Source organism: Rattus norvegicus, chromosome 16 (assembly GCF_036323735.1).
Source record: "Rattus norvegicus strain BN/NHsdMcwi chromosome 16, GRCr8, whole genome shotgun sequence".
Lineage (NCBI taxonomy): Eukaryota > Metazoa > Chordata > Mammalia > Rodentia > Muridae > Rattus > Rattus norvegicus.
The window spans coordinates 75,832,652-75,841,002 of NC_086034.1; the positions used below are offsets into that span (position 1 = coordinate 75,832,652).

The following is an 8,351-nucleotide window of genomic DNA, read 5'->3' on the forward strand; positions in this document are numbered from 1 at the left end:
GGTCACTGTTTTCTATAACCAAACCACTGTGTTTCTATAGCAGTAGAAACTTTTCAACTGTGGGATAAAACAGTATGGTTCATGCTACACAACGGCCCGGATCTGGGCTGAAGCCTCTGGGTAGCGTCCACTGGTACTGGAGTGGTAGCTCCCAGGCAGCACATGATGCCAGTGTTGCAGCTTCAGAGCCAAGGATGCAGTGGAACTGTACAATGCGATACAGGTGAGCATGCCACAAACACCTCGCTCACTGCACATCTGATCTTGTCTGTTGCACATTAAAAACCTTTTACTGTTTTTTCCTTCCTCCCTGTAAACCCTACTTTCAGTTGTATGACATTATGGGGCTGTAAACCAAGTTTAAGCCATGCTGAGACACCCTCAATGGTCACCAGATGGCAGTATTGAACAACTGTGAACTTTTAAAACCATCTTTGAAAAACACTCATAGTAAAAAGTTAGCCCAGTGGCTTCAGCTAATTAAAATTTACATCATGAAATAACTTCTAGATACAAACTTTATTTTATCTTACATAAGGAACATTTTGAGATCTCCAAATCCATCACTTGAAATACTATCTTTGTAAAGCCTAATGAAAATTAAGATAAAAATATCTGAATGAATACACAGCAAGATCTAGTTTCAAAACAAAAAGGTATATTCAAGAAGTGCCTAATTCATATAAACAAAGACCAATCACTCTGAACATGAGACAAGAGATGAGTGTATAGTTCTCCCAGGCGCAAATACAAAGTGTCTGTAAGACACGCAAAAAAAGAAAAAGAAAGAAAGAAAAGGAAAAAAAGAAAAAGAGAAAGGGAGGGGGGAAGAAAGAGAGAGAGAGAGAGAGAGAGAGAGAGAGAGAAGCTTAACTGATGCTACAACTCATCTCTCAATCAAACGGCGTATCGTAGGTACCTAAGGCAATTCAAAAAATCAGAAAGTCCTGAGCTTATGGACAGAGGTGGTAGGATATAGGTTAATATGTAAGGTCTAAGATGACAGACGGTTTTAGGAATGGACAATGGTGATATGGTTCACAACACTCTGACTGTACTAATGCTACTGTAGTGTACATAAGAATGACTAAACCTGGAAATTTTTTTTCTATGTAAATTTTAGCACAATAACAAAATAACCCCAGCTGTTTTACCTGTTGGTCTCATAAAGCAGATGATCTGAGCATTCTATGAACTGCGCTTACCTTGACCCCTCTATTGTTACCTGCTTCTATGAAACTCTCTCCCTGCACTATCTAGTATGTGGACTACTGACTGAATTTAGAAAAGCAACTCAAGTGTTCCACAGAAATCAAAATTATTTAAATCAACTATTAACAATTAATTTTTAGTGAAATTAAAATTTCACTATTTCATACTTACTACTATGCCCACATTTTTAAAAAGTGAGGTTTTTTTTATCCAGTTTCATAAAAATAACTCACCTTAACAACTTTATTGCAAGACAAACTTAAAAATTAAAAATTGTGCACTGGGTACTGCTCATTTCACAGTAAAATCCACTTCTACACTGCTTTTCTTACCCAGAGGACTCTGTGTGAACCACCATAAACTGCTCTCAAGTCTTCCCCTAAAGCGACAACTTAGATCCTACCTCACTGAATCTCCCAGTGGTTTTTCAGGACACTGCTTGTCTGACCCTTCCTTCTCCAATAAACAAGTAAATATAACTCCAAATTAATTTTCCTACAGATGGATGTAATTTAGCAGGTGCGATGCATGGATGAAAAGGCCTATTGCTGGGGTTGGGGATTTAGCTCAGTGGTAGAGCGCTTGCCTAGCAATCACCAAGGCCCTGGGTTCGGTCCCCAGCTCCGAAAAATAGAAAAGAAAAAAAAAAAAAAAAAAAAAGAAAAGGCCTATTGCTAAAGCATTCTGTTCCATGTAAGTACTTAAAGGATAAAGGCTGGGTCTCAGCATAGACGGCTGGGAAACTGGATTGTTCTCAGGCCTGGTATCATGAGGGAAATGAAGTGATGTTTAAGAATTGGTACTAGAGGGCTAGAGCCATGGTGTGGTGGTTAGGAGAGCTGCTGCTGCTCTTCCAGAGGATCTGTGTTTGGTTCCCAGCACCCACACAAGCAGCTCAAACTCCTATGGCTCCAGCTCTAAGAGATCCAACACCCTCTTCTGGCCTCCATGGCCATCCACATACACACTGCGTTCAAACACACATGTACACATGTATAAAATAAAAATAAGTCTTTCTTAAAAAATGGGTCCAACACTAGGATACCAAGAATCGCTACATTCTGAAAGTGTCCAAGGCCACTGCTTGGCAAGGGCTCTACTGCACCAATAATCTGAGAAGACAACAGGAAGCAGCTGTGCAGATAAAGACAAAGTACACAGGAAATAATCAGAAAGCAATTAAATACTATTCGTCCTATCAGTTACATAATCAAAGTCCAAAAGTAGATGAACTTTGAGGAGACTCTGCACAATTCACTGTTTCCAGCATTATGAGGAAAATGGACTGGCTCCTAGCCTTCACTTTAGAAAATCCACACCTATTTGAAAGTGTTTACACTTTGTTGAGAAACTGAGCACTGTAAAACAACATGTTCTCCTGTGGCCAGGTTAGTCTCCAATCTCAGTCTGATCACTCAATCCCTTTTCCCTTACTAAACTGCCTCTCATAATTTCAGCTCCTTTCAAATCCCTCTGACAGTTTATGGTTACACGTTTAATTCTTCTAATCACTCTAATGCCTTGTAAAATAGGCATTTCTTGAAATTAAAATACAGTGTGAGAGAACCATGTTTATTTCCAAACAGGATAATCAGTTACTTACTCAAAGTCTCTCCACCTAGATTCTATAATTTGGCAAACTGTGATCAGGGGTAACTAAATTGAACTATTTTTATCACTTATTTATTCAATAGTACCTACAATTAGGTACAATAGTAAAATTAATGGCAAAAGAAAGTTAATAATTAGGCTAATAAGGATCACTTTCAGTTTCCACTTCTACTATATATATGTGGATTAGTGTAGAATTAGATAAGAAAGCAATCATTTAACGAGTAAACTAATTTTCTATTTCTTTTTTTCACTCATTTTTTCACTTTATATCACAATCATAGCCCCCTTCTCCCTTTTCTCTTCCCAGTCCCCCAACTTTCTATGTCTTAATTAGATGACATGAAAAAATAGAAATGTTGCTAAATTTAATTTCCTTAAAGTTTTATTATTTACTTACTATACATGTGCACGTGTGCCATCTTTTGCATGTGGAGGTCAGAGAGCAGCCTTTGAGAGTTGCTTCTCTCTCTCCTTGGGGCTCAACTCAGGCTACCAGGCTTGGCAGCAAGCTCCTTTAGCTGCTGAGCCATCTTGCTGGTTTGCAGAACTTACTTAATGCTAAGAAGCTGTAGAGTCTTATCTTCTTCCCACATGTTTGAGGATTATCTGCGAGCTGTTTAATGTCAGTGATACCAACAGGACTGTCCCACATGACTCCCTTTATGATCACTCCTACTTTAGTTTCTTTTGTATGTCTAACTCTCAATGTTTAAAAAATACCACATGCAATGTCTTACATGTACTGACACCCTTGTGTCTTTACGTCCTATAATTTTTTCGAATCTCATTTTTGCTGACATTTCTAAATTCTGGGCAAGTATTTGCTCTTATTTTGACTTTCCAATGGTGATTAAAGTTTCTATGTACTATCATATGTCTACGTATGGTATTTACTTACATACATGTATTGAGGTTTTCTAAGAGTTAGTATGAACACACCACATTGGATATTACCTACATGAACAAACATCCTTGAATGTAAGAAAAAGCACCTGTGCTAGGATACACATACAAGCACATAGATCCCTAATGGCTTAGGGGGAGCAAAATGCTCAACCAGACCTTCCTGTTCATTGCCGTTTTTAAAAAACTATAACTCTATTTACTGAACCCAGAAGGATTGAGGTATAAAATAACTCTTGAACAAACCAGTGAGAAGCACCATCTTGCATGATTTACAAAGAGTAATTATCATCATGCCACAGGCCTGACTTCCTATGAACCAAAAAGTATACACATGTCTAAAATCTGAGGTACATACTGCCAAGCAGAATTCCTGAGAGGCTGCACTCACTCACCGTCAACAACAATGGAATCAGGTGTGAGTTCTGCCGCAGTTCCTGCTCACGCTCTCCACTCTCCTTTATCACGCTGGGATCACACTCCGTATGTGCTCTTTCTCCTCTGCCAGACACCCTTCTATTAGTCACCATACACGCAGGAACACACGCTCCTTCCTGTCTGTCTGTCTGTCTTATGCTCTGACAAGTGTCATCCTACTCTTGGACCCTCTCTAGAACCACCATGTGTGGTCTCAGCTTCCCTCAGGACTAGAGTGATCATGTTTACAAATGCTGCCATCCACGGCAATACAGTCTCATACGGCAATAGTTCTCAACCTGGGGGTCACACCCCTTTGGGGGTCAAATGACCCTTTCACCAGGGTCACCTAAAGCCATCAGAAAACACAGATATTTATATTACAACTCCTAACAGTAGTAAAATTAGTTATGAAGTAGTAATGAGATAATTTTATGGTTGGGGTCACCACAGCACAAGGACCTGCATTAAAGGGTTACAGCATTAGGACGGTTGAGAGCTGCTGTCATAAACAGTCTGAGTCCCAGCTTTGTGGGGTCCTTTGTCCAAGCCTTTGGAAGCAACCAGGCAGTGTGTTGTCTGTGCAGGGCTGAGACAGCCCTGTGTAGCTGCCTCTGCAACCATTGAAAAACTCAAACCGGGGCTGGGGATTTAGCTCAGCGGTAGAGCGCTTGCCTAGCAAGTGCAAGGCCCTGGGTTCGGTCCCCAGCTCCGAAAAAAAGAAAAAAAAAAAAAACAAAAAAACAAAAAAAAAAAACTCAAACCTCTCATTCGGTTTCCTCAGCCAAAGAGGTTATAAGTGCTTGAGTAAGTTAAGCACTGTGTATGAAGTGGTGAGTTTTCTGATCTGCTACTGCTCTCTCCAATGAAATGTCCAGTGTGACAGGCGCTTCCCTGGCTAGGTCTGGACTGGCACAGTGCAGTATCTTAATGACTTGGCATACATGATAGATTTTATCATCAACTTAACTGGATTCAGGATCACCACAGAAAGCACACCTCTGGGTGTACCCTGAAGGTGCAGACAGAAAGTCTCCCCTGGGCATGGAGAGACCCATGAAGGAATACATGCGTGAATGTGAGCAGCCCCGTTGCTGTCGTCCAGGGTCTGAACTGAATCCAGAGGAGAAGGCTAGCAGAGCACCAGCACTCGCTGCCCTGTGGGTCCTGGCTGTGGCTGCTGTGCCATCAGCTGCCTCGGGCTCCTGCTGTTCATGCACTGCCTTCCACGCTGCACTGTGAGTCCAGATAACCCTGTCCTTCAAGCTGCTCTGTCAGGTATTTGGATACAGCACACAGAGGTAACTACAGCAGTGTATTTGCAGGTCGCAGGAGTGAACTAAATGGTGCCTTCTCTTTAAAATGCATGTGCTGAAGTCCTCACTCCCAGTCTCTCTGTATTTGGAAAGAGGATCTTTAAGAAGCAGTTAATGTTAAGTGAAGTCAGAGGCTAGAACCCTGATCCATCAGGACTGATACCTTTTTAAGAAGAAGAAGCACTACGAGGATATAGGCATAGAAAAATGACGAGAGAAGACACAGCAACAAGATATCCATCTGCAAGGCCAGAAGCCTCACCAAAACTATCTTCATCATCCTCTTTTGAACTTCTAGCCTGCAGAACCATGGAAAAACAAAATGTCCTCTGTTTGAGCCACCTAATCCGTGGTACTTGGCGATGGCAGTGTTAGTCAACTAATAAAAATTAGTGAGTCACATCACATCTTCAGAATGACTTCCACATACCATTTAGCCATTGTTTTACAAGGATATTGAGTTGGGTGCTAAGAAACAAAACTATGGCAGAGTCAACTCCCTGTCGCTAGGCATACACTGCAGCTGATAGAAGAGGACGCACACTCATGTGGAGCAACGGCCCGAGACACAGAAGGAGCAATCACTATTACACACAAGGGCGCCCCAACCTGACAGAAACACAAAGGACTAGGACCTGGGGGAAGGAGAGAACCTCACGTTATTTTCTAAAGAGCTATGAAACTTTATTTATTACTTTCTGTGAGTGACTACTTGTCACACATGTATGCATGTGACTGTGTGTGTAAGTGTAATTGCCCATGGAGGATCCAGGAGGCACTGGATCTCCTCCAACTAGTTACAGAAGGCTGTGGGCTGCCATGGCAACGCTGAGAACAAGGCCCAGGTCCTCTGCGAGAACAGGAAATGATCTTAACCACTGAATCATCTCCCGCTCCATTAACTAGGAAGCTTTAATATGCTGTTTTTAAAAAAGAGACTTAAGCATTTAGCCCTGTCATTAAACTTCAGGAAAAAGTAACATTGGGCTTTTGCTTTCTTGAAAAAAGAAAAAAACAAAATAAACCCAAACACTTTTGGTTTTGCTTCTTCTTTAAAATCACTAGCAGCCTATGTTTTGCAGACTCAATCTTGAAAATAAGAATCATAAACTACAAGATCTCCCGCTATCTTCTGCCTTAACGCAGAGACAAACAATGAAGCAGCTTCTGTTCTAGAAAAGGCTGTGCACAATGCAGCCCTGCAGTGAAAATTCCATACTTCAGGACTAGGGTATGGCAGAGGACTCAAAACTCAGCACTTCCAGAAATAAAACAAAAATGGGCAGCGCGTCCACATAGGCAGCACGTCCACACATAAATAGACTGCACCGCAGCCCTCGGCTCCCTTCTCAGAGCACAGCACATCTGACATTTATCCATGGCCACAGCTCTATCCCAGGCTGCCCCTTTCTGCTGTCAGTAATATTCCCTACATCGACAGACTACAGTTCATTTAGCTATGACCAAGCCCAGGAACATCAGAGCTGTTTCCAATTTTGATTCTGATGAATACAGACATTTAAAATATTCACATTTAGAAAATCAGTACTTTCCTATCTTTAAAATTCTTTGAGAATTTTCTTCTTTTAAAAAAAAGGGATATTTTCGAGGTACCAATCTACTAATCTGAGGTAGTTATAAGCATAATCTCTGCCAACACTTCATCTAATCAGGATTCTTAAGTATGTCCCTCTTCAGTGCTCTGCCTGCACCACAACGCAAAGGTGTAAGGGATTAACAAGTTAATGCCTGATGGCAGCGGCTTTCAAAGAAAAGCCAGTGTGATAAAGACGGAGTGTACAGTAGTGTGGTACTTAATAAGGGAAGCCTGACCAATGCAGGCTGCACACTTCAGAGGTCAGGGACGCGAGTTGGAGCAGCCGGCTTGGTCTCACACTGCCAATTTTTGTGCCAAATGTTAAATTCCTTCTGCTGTTTTTCTAACTAGAACATTTATGGATGTAAAGTCACCAGATCTAGACGCCGAAAGGAGAGACAAGAACAGAAAAGCTGTCTTACAGGAACCCCTCTGGGCATGCTGGTACTACACAAGGATGTCTAGAAAGATAATGTCCTGACTCCAATTCTCCAAGTGTATGTGTACACAGATGTACTGCTCCCCCAAGGCAAAAGTGAAGGAAAGGGAACTGTCACTGGGAAAAGGAAAATCCTGTAATTAAAGTCTTGACTCCCAAATAGAGACCCAATACTAAAACTGCTCTCAGCTCCAGGAGAAAAGGGTAAGGAGACTGGCCTTATAGAGAAACTTGTTCTTCAAAAGTCCGACCTGCTCTGCCCTTCCATCTAAGGCATGGGCCACTACAGAAATAAATCACAAATGTTTCTGAGTAGAAGAGTATCGTATCAAATAACAATTATAAAAATACCAAGTGCATGCCTACCACTTTTTAAAGGACTGTGGTGAACAAGAAATGAATTTTAATAAATCATTCAGATATTTAATAATACAGTCTTGTCTCTACCTAGGAAAGACTGCTGTTACAGCTCTCTGCTGTGTATCTGTAGCCTATGTACAAACCTGGGAGTGCACATAACAGCTATATTGAAGGCAAAACTGTAACACGGCTATAAGATTAAAAGCTCAGAATCTGGAGCTCATTAAGTTTTATTAGTTTCTATAAATGAGCACTCTAAAGCCATATGTATCGGCTAGCACCAAATGTAATACATGAAAAAATACAAACCTGCAGCATTTCTTTAAGCTAAGAAACCAGGTAATTTACTTTTGAGAAAGGGTCTCATGATCTCAGCCTGGTCCACGGTCACCATATAGCCCTTGGACTTCTGAGCCTCTGGCCTTCATCTCCTGAGTACTGGGATTGTAAGAGTGAGGGTGCCATCAAACTAGTTTGCGTGATGACAGTGATG

The 8,351-nt window shown here is 41.3% G+C and overlaps 1 protein-coding gene across 3 annotated transcripts in view; it reads right to left on the bottom strand.

Annotated features, from left to right (window-relative positions):
- Kat6a (lysine acetyltransferase 6A) overlaps positions 1-8,351 on the bottom strand; it is an 81,174-nt gene that overhangs the window by 45,241 nt on the left and 27,582 nt on the right.